This window comes from Trichomycterus rosablanca, chromosome 14 (assembly GCF_030014385.1).
Source record: "Trichomycterus rosablanca isolate fTriRos1 chromosome 14, fTriRos1.hap1, whole genome shotgun sequence".
NCBI classification, from domain to species: domain Eukaryota; kingdom Metazoa; phylum Chordata; class Actinopteri; order Siluriformes; family Trichomycteridae; genus Trichomycterus; species Trichomycterus rosablanca.
Window position 1 is genome coordinate 29279757 of NC_086001.1, and position 11167 is coordinate 29290923.

The following is an 11167-nucleotide window of genomic DNA, read 5'->3' on the forward strand; positions in this document are numbered from 1 at the left end:
CAACAGAATAAACACATTTAGAAGGTTCTGATTGTGTGTCTCCTGATGTTCGGAGATGTCCAGTGGGCAAACCATGTCTTACTAAAAATACTATACCATACCAAATTGACCCATGAGTAGAACCATGTGTCAAACAGGGGGGAACTTCTTGCTGTGACAGTGTGCGACGATACTACCCACTGAGCCACCGTGTCGCCCAACTAATAAGGTTAAAAAACAAAAGGAATAGGAAAAATGCATTGAAAAAATCAAAGCTCGGGTCTCAGGAGATTAAATATAATTGCTTACACGGACTCCGGTAAGATTAAATTTAATTGGTAATATTTTTTGGAAATTGTTAATTGGCAATTGTTAATATTTGAGGCTTGTGTTGTATCCGATGAATCTTTTCTAGCTAATTGATCAGGTCAACTCACTCATTTTATATTATATAGTTTATTGAAGAAGTTAGATTGGTTCAATGTGGTGCAGTAAACCTTGTGGCAATACTATGCATGATCATAGATGAGTGCAGTTTAAAGATTGAGAGAACAGTGAAGAAAATAACTTGGTAGGTGAGAAGTATCGAATAGTCTAGTAGACAGTTAACTAAGTGGAACTATTTAAGTAGAGTTTAATGTGATTCAAGAAAGCCAAAGTGGATCAAAGTGCTGGTGATGATGAGCATGAGGGATTGGCTGACTAGGAGCAGGAGATGGTCATGTGAGAGTCTGTTGGATTGTGGGAAATGGAGTCTGTATTGTTAGAAGCAGGAGGTGTGTCAGTACCAGTGACCAAAAGTTGGGGTAAAAATCTGAATGAATAAATAATATAAGTCAGGGGTTTGTAGGACTGATGGAAGTTGATATAGCAGAGCTGTTGTTATTTTAAGTAGGGCAGAGTAAATAATAAATAGTGGATTGGTGATTTTGTATTGGGAAAAATGTGATTTAGAAAATTTGAAGGCTCTCTAGTATGCGGCGATGATGAAGTAGAATAAGTGTAGAAAATGTTAGATGTAATGTGTATGCACCTTCTGCTCTGATCAGTTTGAACAGTTTGAAGTGAAATTTTATATAGCAGGAAGGGTTAATGCAGTATGAGAGACAAATAGTGAAGTAATTGTTTGTTTCCAGGGGATCACTGTCGGTTGCCCTGAAGTATGTGTTTGTTTCCATAGGACCATTGTCGGTCGCTGTGAAGTGACTGTTTGTTTCCAGGGGATCACTGTCGGTTGCCCTGAAGTATATGTTTGTTTCCATAGGACCATTGTCGGTCGCTGTGAAGTGACTGTTTGTTTCCAGGGGATCACTGTCGATTGCCCTGAAGTATATGTTTGTTTCCATAGGGCCATTGTCGGTCGCTGTGAAGTAATTGTTTGTTTCCAGTAGACACTGTTGTTGTACTGAGGTTTACGTTCTTTTGTCTGAGCTGTGTTTGGACAACCGAGTGAGTTGTGCCAGTGAATGTTAAAAGAATACTCGTATTCTTCGACTAGGCAGGAATCTTCTGTTCTAGGGTGTGACTCGTTAAAACCTATCAGTTTGTCTTTTTCTTGATACGTGTTACAGATTTGGCTCGAAAGGTTGTTTAAAGCGGTCTAAAATGTCTAATTTAACACAGAGAATTGAAACAAGTAGTTGTTAAGCGACTGGTGGAAACCTCCTCTGTCAAAGAGAAGGCGAAAACAGGCGCAAAAGTTGAGGAACTGAGTTGGACAAAGGTTGGTCTCTATCCACTGGAAACTAAAGCCCCACCGGGTTCTGAACAACGTATTAAAAATTTTCTAAATGTATCTAAAATATAAAGTTGACAAATGTAAAAGGGAATTGGAAGGTGCCCCTGCAGTAAAGAAATTGAGCGTGGAAAAGCCCTTAGCGAAAGTCGTATGTGCAGCTGCAAAACCTAATTTGGCCACTCATCCAGTAATTTCAGGTAATTGGACATGCCTAATCTCATTGTTCAATGAGATTGCGCCAATAGGGTGTGAGAACTTATCCAGGTCCCACCCATTAACTCAGGAACCAACCCCAACCAACATCAAAGCCTATAAAGGCAATTACACCTGTTTCAGGAGCAATAAACCAGGACCGATAAACAGGGGACATTTTTCAAAAGGATGGTGTAGGGAAACCATTATCCTGGATAGTGATGGGAATTATACAGGCAGCCAGCTGAATGCACAAAAATTCAGTGGGGCGGATTTAATATGGTTGTGCGGAGATATGAGAATCCGGCGAAGGTTACATGGGAATTGGTCTGGGGAGTGTGCGTTGGTCTTTCTGATCATGCCTTTCAGAATTTACAAGCAGCACGGAGTGGAGGATGCCGGGGACGTCCTGACCAATCACCACAACCATCGAAGAGACACCCGAGAGGTCAAACCTGGCGGATCCTTCGACAAGACCGTGTGGATTGATGGTATAGGGGTCCCAAGGGGGGTCCCAGATGAATTTAAGGCTAGGAACCAGATTGCTGCAGGGTTTGAAAGTGCACTCTTTTGGTGGGTAACTATCAATAAGAATGTAGACTGGATAAACTATCTCTATCAGCAGAGATTTGTTAATTTCAGTGTTCAGGCCATTGAGGGACTGAGAGACCAGCTAGACCAGACTTCACTTATGACCTTACAGAATAGAATGGCATTAGACATGTTGTCAGCAGAGAAAGGTGGAGTTTGCCAGATTGTGGGGTCATCGTGTTGCACCTTCATCCGCAATAATACTGCACCCGATAGTAGTGTGACACGAGCTTTGGAAGGATTAAGGGCTTTGTCACGAGAATGGAAGGAAAATTCAGGGATAAACAATGAATGGGTTAAGTGGCTAGAAGGGATGTTTGGGCCATGGAAGGAAGTTATTGCGAGTTTGGTGATGTCAGTATGTGTAGGGTTGGTAATATTAGTGATATGTTGTTGTGGTGGTATCCCGTGCATCAGGGTATTAATAGAAAAATTTGTGATAGAAGTAGTGTGTAGAGGAAGCAGAGGGGGGCAGGATACACCAGTTATCCAGATGATGTTGGCTGATTTGTCTAGATATCATGTAGATGATGATGAGGAGGATACCCTTGAAGGTGGGCCGGAAGACCCACTTCGAGCGGCATAAGTGCTACTAACTCTGCTTAATTAAAGGTAAAACCGTCCAGAGAAAATGAGGAGAGAGGACCAGCACTACGGATCATACACCGAGAGGAAGGAAGGAGACTTGGAAGGACTGGCAGAGGTAGACTTCGTGGGAATTGGAAGACCCACTCCGAGAGACAGAAGTGACACCAACTGGACCTGCCTACAGGGAACAAACCACAGCAGAAAGCCCGACAAAACCGACCATGCGAAAGAAGAGTCCAGAGGAGCCACCGGAACAAGAAGAAGAGAAAGGATTTGGTTAGACTAGGAGGGAAAAACATAAACATATAGTTCGCAGACACGCAGATCGTCCTTGAAAACACTGGTTAAGTACAACACACATAGTTTAGCTACAAAACGCAAGGGGTTAGCTCAGGATTGTGTACGATGGATATATGTTTGGTACTCTGCTATTTTTAGAAAAGATATTCTCTGTGTTTCATCGTTTAAATGTTTGTGCCGCTGCGGAAACAGGTAAGACCGACAGGGTGGAATCCATGGGACAGTAGGAGCCATGCAGAGAAACAGGAGCTATGGGCCCCTTCTGAATATCTGCAGCTCCGTCCGGTGGAGGACAACCTGAACGGACTTCCTGTGGAAGCTACGCACCCATTGTTTTTATTTTTTTTCTTCTCTTTTTGATTTCCTATTTTTTAAATTACTTTATTTTGATTTCCTGTTTTTATTATTTGTTGTTTGTTTGTTTGTTTTAGGGTTAGGAGCTGTTGCGATAGGTACAGTTCCTTTAGTTTAACTGGTAGCCTTTTTATTTTTTAGATAACTTTTATTGTAAAAAATTCAGCCCAGTGGCCATGTAGTCAGAAGGGGTTAAATTGGGGGTTGCTGACGGCTATCCTATCTCCTGGAATCTAGAGACACCTAACCTATAGTTAAAAGTTGATGTGAAAGCATTAAGATGCTTTCAAGGGGGGTTTGTTAGGATTTTTGGAACATAACATCATTATTAAACATCATTATTAAACATAATTTCAATATGGGAAGTTTTACGGCAATTTTACATCCAGGCCGCATGGCCTATTGTTCAAAATGGCGCCGTGACCCGGATCCCTCCCTGACTCCTACCGAGGGGGGGAGGCGGAGCCCTGGGCTTTTTAGCACATTTCATTGGCTCCAACAGCAGCGGCGGAGGAGGAGCCTAGACTAGTTTAAAAAGAAAGGCGCGTTGAGAAGCTGGCTCTCTTTCTTGGGTGGTTGTGTGTCTAGACTGCAGGAGAAAGGAGCGCCGATCGGCCTAGCTCTGGCATATATTCACAGATCATTTTTACACTTAATAAAGTGTTTTAAAGAGTACTTTCTGGACTTCCCGACTGCTTCTTCAGGGCCTCGTGAACTAAAAAGATTCATCCTAACACTACCACAGATTACTCTGCAAGTGTGCCTTTAAATTTTCAATCCCCTGCCTGCTAGAAGCTAAAGATACCTGGTCATGGGTCTCTTTTTGTTTTTGCAAAGAGTCCTGTACCTGTTACATTAATGCCAGCTCCGGGGGATGTAGCTCAGTGGTAGAGTGCATGCTTTGCATGTATGAGGCCCCGGGTTCAATCTCTTGCATCTCCTGTAGCTTGTTGTTTCACTCTGCTAGAAAAAAGCTTGCAGAAAAAAGTGTGCTTCTAAAGGCTATGGCTTTAAGAACGGTCATGATCAAGCTGGCGTTCTGCTTGTTACTCTTGAACTTTAAGAATGTGCTCAGCTTCCAGTTGTTACTTTTGCACAAAAACGTTTTTTCAACTTTCTGCCAGCTACCTAGAGAGGCGCGATGGCCAAGTGGTAAGGCGTCGGTCTCGTAAACCGAAGATCACGGGTTCAATCCCCGTTCGTGCCTAACTAATTTCTTATTTTCCCTTGCAGGTCTTATTTATCACATTAATGCTGTGCTTCCACACCAGCATATTTCCTCTACATAGGGATGGCAGCTTAGAGGTACTGCATGTCGTGCCTGTATGAGCTCCAGAGTGTCACAATCCCTTGAAATATCCAGGTACTTAGTCAGACTCAATCACAAGCTTATTTTAAACTTCACCCAGCTGACTGAGCAAAGGTACAGGAGTTAGATGAATTTTGGATTGGACTTTCTATTGGCTTGCATGACATGATGGAGCTTGTTAACTGAGTGTTTAATGTCTTTTGGAGCCAACCGGTTCAGAGAGCCAGTTCTTAACCGCTACCACAGAAGACTATGCAAGTGTGCTGTTAAATCTGCAATCCCTCACTTGACAGAGGCTAGAGATTCCTGCTCCTGGTTTTGCTTCTCTTTTTGCAAAGACTCTCGTACCCGTTGAAGGTTTACAGTGGTGTATAGTAACGAAGTAATAATACTTCGTTACAGTACTTAAGTAGTTTTTTGGAGTATGTGTACTTCACTGGAGTATAAAAAAATTCGGCAACTTTCACTTTTACTCCACTACATTTCCTAAAGAAATTGGGTACTTTTACTCCGATACATTTGCTGTATGCGAATTCGTTACTCGTTACTACAGAATGAAACGACATTTTTTAGCTAAACAATGTGAGATGTGTGACAGACCGCAGCAGGTTTGGTGAATCTGCGCTTGTAAATTACATCAGCGGTTAAACACATTAATGCGCAGATGCAAACGTTTTGTAAAAGCGCATCGTTCACTCAAAGATACAGAATAATCGTCATTTCAGAATCTCCCCGTCTAACACACTGATGTAAGTTAGGAATGATTAACAAAGTAAAGCCACAGCACCATTGTTTTTATTATTATTATTATTAGCATTAACATTGTTCAGATATCTAGCTACCGATTACATTCGAACCACAAATAAAACGTTTCACTACATTAGTTTGTAATTAATTCAGTGCAGACATGATGTGTCCCATCATTTTTAAAAACTCATAAAAAATATTTCCTCAGATAACTTCTGTATTACACTAACAGAGGAAATATTCATGGTGCTGAGGAACATGCATGTCTTTAACACTAGCTTGACTGAAAATCTGAGATTCTGAGGACAAACCCCTCCTTCTACACAACCATTAGAGTGCTATCAGTCCTCTTTTGTCATGCAAATGCTAGCAGATAACACACTATTCAACCCACCCCCAACGTTTATCACAGCAAACCTGTGAGTTACCTTTTTTCCCACTGGAAATCGCGCTTAGACCCAGGTCTCCAAATATGGGCATAACGAGGACTACAGAATGACGCACGACTTCAGTGGTCTATTGATCTAAGAAAGCAATAAACTAAAAAAGCAAATAACTTATGAGTTTAATGCAAATAACTATTAAAGTATAAAATTTCCTGTCACACTTGTTAGAGATCTCAGACTAACTACAAAATTTCTTTATTAATTATATGAAATTGAGAAACCAAGGACACTAATTAGTGCATTTTTTCTAAGTAGAATTTTTCTCTGTTCTTGCTTGATACCAAATGTTAGCAGCTTAACAGTCACACACAGCACACACCCTATATTTCTGCACTCTATTGTCTCTAAAGTCCCAATATGTGCCCCTGCATCAATGGTAAACCAGACCAGTTGGCATTATCACCTTTTTGCACTCATGCATTTTATTCACAGATTTAAATATTACAAATCTTTAATGAGTTTAGTCCAAAAATTTATTTTTTTAACAATTAGGCCTGCTGCATATGTATTGCACAGAAGTGCCATACCTGTTTACACGTTTGTATGCCACCTAATATAAGCTCAAAACGGCTCTGATTTGCGAATACATCAGCATTACAAGACATCTGATATATCAGTCTGTTATCTGTTAGCAGGACATTACCAGCAGGAACTTCTACCTCTGTATGTTGTGAAATCAATTGCCGTATGTTGCATTCCAGTACCATGTATTAAACAGAAAAGCAATGCGCACATTGTTTGAGCCATAAAGGTGTGCATATAAATAAATATCTACGCTGCACATGATGTCCCTGGTATCCCCTTGGCCATATACAGTGGGGTCAAAAAGTATTTAGTCAGCCACTGATTGTGCAAGTTCTCCTACTTAGAAAGATGAGAGAGGTTTGTAATTTTCATCATAGGTACACTTCAACTATGAGAGACAAAATGAAAAAAAAAAAAAAAAGAAAATCACATTGTAGGAAATTTTAAAGAATTTATTTGTAAATTATGGTGGAAAATAAGTATTTGGTCACCCACAAACAAGCAAGATCTCTGGCTCTCACAGACCTGTAACTCAGGCCTGTCTGTAAAATTAGGGCAGAGGGGGATGATGTGTGTGAGGTGTTTGTGTGTAGACTGTGGCTGTGGGTCATTACCATGATAATGGGTACTAAGTGGCTCACAACAGGGGAGCGGGGGATCGAGAGGCTAGAGTCCCTTGCGCAAAAAAGCGTAACTATAGTCATTCTACGTTTACTTTAGTGTTAAGAGTAAGGAATAATACAATTTGGATTGTTTGTTGAAGGACTCTGTAATATTGTGCTGTACCATAAATACAATTGAAGATGTGTTGAACAAACTAGCTTCCTTATAAATGAAAACTTAAATGAAAGTTCCAGGCTATGGATTCTATTTACACCAGATTGAGCATATCCCTTATAAACATGATTCTTAGACCAAAGGTTTAAAAGCCCTTATGACAAAATTTTATTGAGTCTTTCTTTATACAGGTAATGGTGGGGTCCTAATAACTTTAGAACCCTTCTAGACAAATACTAAAAGAGACAAATTTCCTAGTTGTGTGGTAGAACTGTTAAAGTAGGGATTGTTCTGCAAGGTTTTCTCACAGATGGTGAACATGTGGAACAGCTGAATGAAGTTGTGGGTGTGGCTTATGCAAATTGTTTATTTGCTGAATAATTTGGACCATGAAGAAGCATTAGCCTTATTTACAGTCTCTTATTTGTTGAAGAAAGGTGCTGGATAACATAGGACACTATCAGATATTTCTTAAAAGTTTACTTTAGTGTTAAGAGAAAGGGTTAAATAAAATGTGGCTTGTTTGGCCAGATTATCTTGCTAAAGGACTCTTTAACCATTGGGCCAAACAATAGGATATATGGGTTTCTGGACAGTGAGAGTTTAAATAGTATGACTAAATATTAAAAAATCTTATTTAAAGAATGAATAGTCTTTCTTTATACAGGTAATGGTGGGGTCCTAATAACTTCAGGACCCTTCTAGACAAATACTAAAAGAGACAAATTTCCTACCTGTGTGATAGAACTGTTAAAGTAGGGATTGTTTTGCAAGGTTTTCTCACAGATGGTGAACATGTGGAAAAGCTGAATGAAGTTATGGGCGTGGTCTATGCAAATTGTTTTTTAATTGCTGAATAATTTGGAGGATAAAGAAGTATAAGCCTTATTTACAGTCTCTTGTTCGTTGAAGAAAGGTGCTGGATAATATAGGAAATTAACAGATATCTCTTAAACGTTTACTTTAGTGTTAAGAGTAAGGAATAATACAATTTGGATTGTTTGTTGAAGGACTCCGTAATATTGTGTTATACCACAAATACAATAGAAGATACATCACACAAACTAGTTTCCTTATACTTGAGTACCTGAAAAATGAAAACTTAAATAAAAGTTCAAGGCTATGGTTTCTATTTGCATCAGATTGAACATATCCCTTACAAACGTACCGGTAATTCTTAACTCTTTAATGCTCTCAACAAGAACTCAACTTTCAAAATTTTATGGATGATTTTTCAGCTGCTGCTTCAGGTTGACACATAATTTAGAAATGGTGTTTTCTTAAAGTAAGAATACCAATGTTTTTTACGTTTAACACACGCCAATCAGGGAGTAGATACAGCCAAAAAAAGATTATTTAAATACAGCTTATTTTACCCAGCTATTTACATTATACTAATGGTTGAACAGATCATTAAAGGGTTAAAAGTGCCACACGTTTAGTTAAACTTGCTTGAGTTTTGCTTTTAAATTAATTCTGCCAAAATTCAGTTGTTTTAGGTTATTGGGATATATACAGTATCTATAACTTGAATTTACTACCCAAATCAAAAAAAAAAATGGAACAGTATAGAAAATGCAAATAAAATAGATGCAGTGTTTTTTACACTTACATCGACTCTTATTCCATCTTTTATGAACCCAAAATATTTCATGTTTTGTCTGGTCAACTTCATTCTTAACATACACATACATGCATTTTAAGCTACAACACATTCTAAAAAAAGTTGGAACAGGGCAATTTAGTCCTCGTAATAAGGTTAAAAATAACTAAATAATGACGTGATTTCAAATAGGTGATGTGAACAGCTGATTATAATCATGAATTGGCACAGATCATGTTCAGATGGAAGGAAGAAAAAAGCTTGTTAAGGTGGTTTACAGGCTTAAAAGAACAATCTTATATTTTTCTAAATGACCGCTTCAGTTTATACTAACAGCATTTACTTTTACTTTTAATACTTAAGTACATTTAATATCAAATTACTTTTGATACTTAAGTACATTAAACACCAGATACTTTTAGACTTTTACTCAAGTAATATTTTAAAAGGTGACTTTTACTTCTATCAAAGTAAATTTCTGGTAAGATACTTGTACTTTTACTCAAGTATGGCCTTCAGGTACTTTATACACCACTGCACCTAACACACATAACACACACACACATTACCTACACTCTAAAAAGAAATGTGTTAAAAACGACACACACTGTGTGGAATTTCAACATGTGAAGAGTGTGCTCAGGGACGACACATACTGTGTTGATTTAAACACAGTAAATGTGTCATCCTGTTTTTGCACACCCACCGTGTTAGGATACTTAACACACACAATGTGTTGTTCTTACACAATGTGTGTTGATTATGTGTAATTAAGAAAATGGGTAAAATAAAGTGTACAATATTACAAATGTTTAAATACCATTCTTTTTTTGTGACAAGTGATAAATTAAAACAAATTACAAACAGTTTAACAGTAAAGGTACAAAATATATCTTTCTTGAACTTTTCTTTTCCATTCTTAAAGATGACTCGTAAAAGGTCTGTTTCTCTGTCCTAAAAGAAAGATAAAAAATATCATTACAAGGTACTACTGTGTTTCTCTCTCAGAGAGTCTTGTGTAATCACATTACAAAATATTAACTGAATTAGACATTTACAACATTAAATATTTGATTAGTCAACCAACCAAATGAGTAATCAGCTAACACAACTAATATTCCTCCAAATTTGTCATGTCTCTAATATTCACATAGGCTGTTTAACAACTATTAAACAAGTCACCTGCAAACTAGTTACAGCATACAAGCTCAAATGTTTCCTTTACCTTCTGGTAAATCAGATGATTTACTACCCTAGTAAATCAGATGATGTATTTTGGAAGAGTTGTGCTTTACCCTAAATATATCCACCACTACCAGCTTTAACGCTAATAACAATAAGCAATGTTCCTAACGATTCGACTTATAGAACCGATTCTTCCGAACTGATTCTGAACCTCCGAACCGACTGCATTAGATCCTCTTAAATCCTAATGAATCAATCGATTCAGTTTTTCGATTCGTTGAAACGGATGATTTAAAATAATTGATTCAGTAAAACGAACTGAGCTAAACTGAGCTAAAGAAAAATGTTAAAATGATTAAAATCCGCTTCTCATAATGAGATTTAACTGAAATAATGTTACTGAATCACTGTAACCACACAGTCCCAATAGTTCAGTTAAGTAAATTACCTTGAGAAAACTCAACACACAGAGGGTTGCTATGGTAACCTCATCCACAGTCATTCTGTGGTGGCGCCATTTTGACCAAACTAAAAGTCCAATTAACGGTTAGCCAGTTAGCTAACGATAAATAATACCAATAAAAAGAACGACTAGTCATGTTTAACAGAACATTTATTACTGAATAGGAACAGAAAAGCAAACTTAGGTTTATATTAATGTAATTCAGTGCCTCCTTTTTTACCTAACTAAGTCAATTGTGAGTCTATTGTAAGTTAAAACAGGTCACAGGGTTAAAACCTACTTTTTATAGCTTGGCTTGACATAAAACACACAACAAAACACTGATAAACATGAACTAAATAAACATCAATAAAACATACTGCTCCTGCTC

General features: G+C 38.1%; 3 non-coding genes across 3 annotated transcripts; 1 reads left to right on the forward strand and 2 right to left on the reverse strand.

Moving 5' to 3' along the window:
* The first annotated feature begins 4877 nt into the window (after positions 1-4877).
* trnat-cgu (transfer RNA threonine (anticodon CGU)) lies at positions 4878-4949 on the forward strand. The gene has a single exon. It is a non-coding gene; the product is annotated as a tRNA-Thr (tRNA).
* Positions 4950-7743: 2794 nt separating this feature from the next.
* On the reverse strand, positions 7744-7802 carry LOC134327198 (U7 small nuclear RNA). Its single transcript, XR_010014704.1, has one exon. It is a non-coding gene; the product is annotated as a U7 small nuclear RNA (small nuclear RNA).
* Positions 7803-8219: 417 nt separating this feature from the next.
* Positions 8220-8278, reverse strand: LOC134327190 (U7 small nuclear RNA). The gene has a single exon (XR_010014697.1). It is a non-coding gene; the product is annotated as a U7 small nuclear RNA (small nuclear RNA).
* Positions 8279-11167: the final 2889 nt, after the last annotated feature.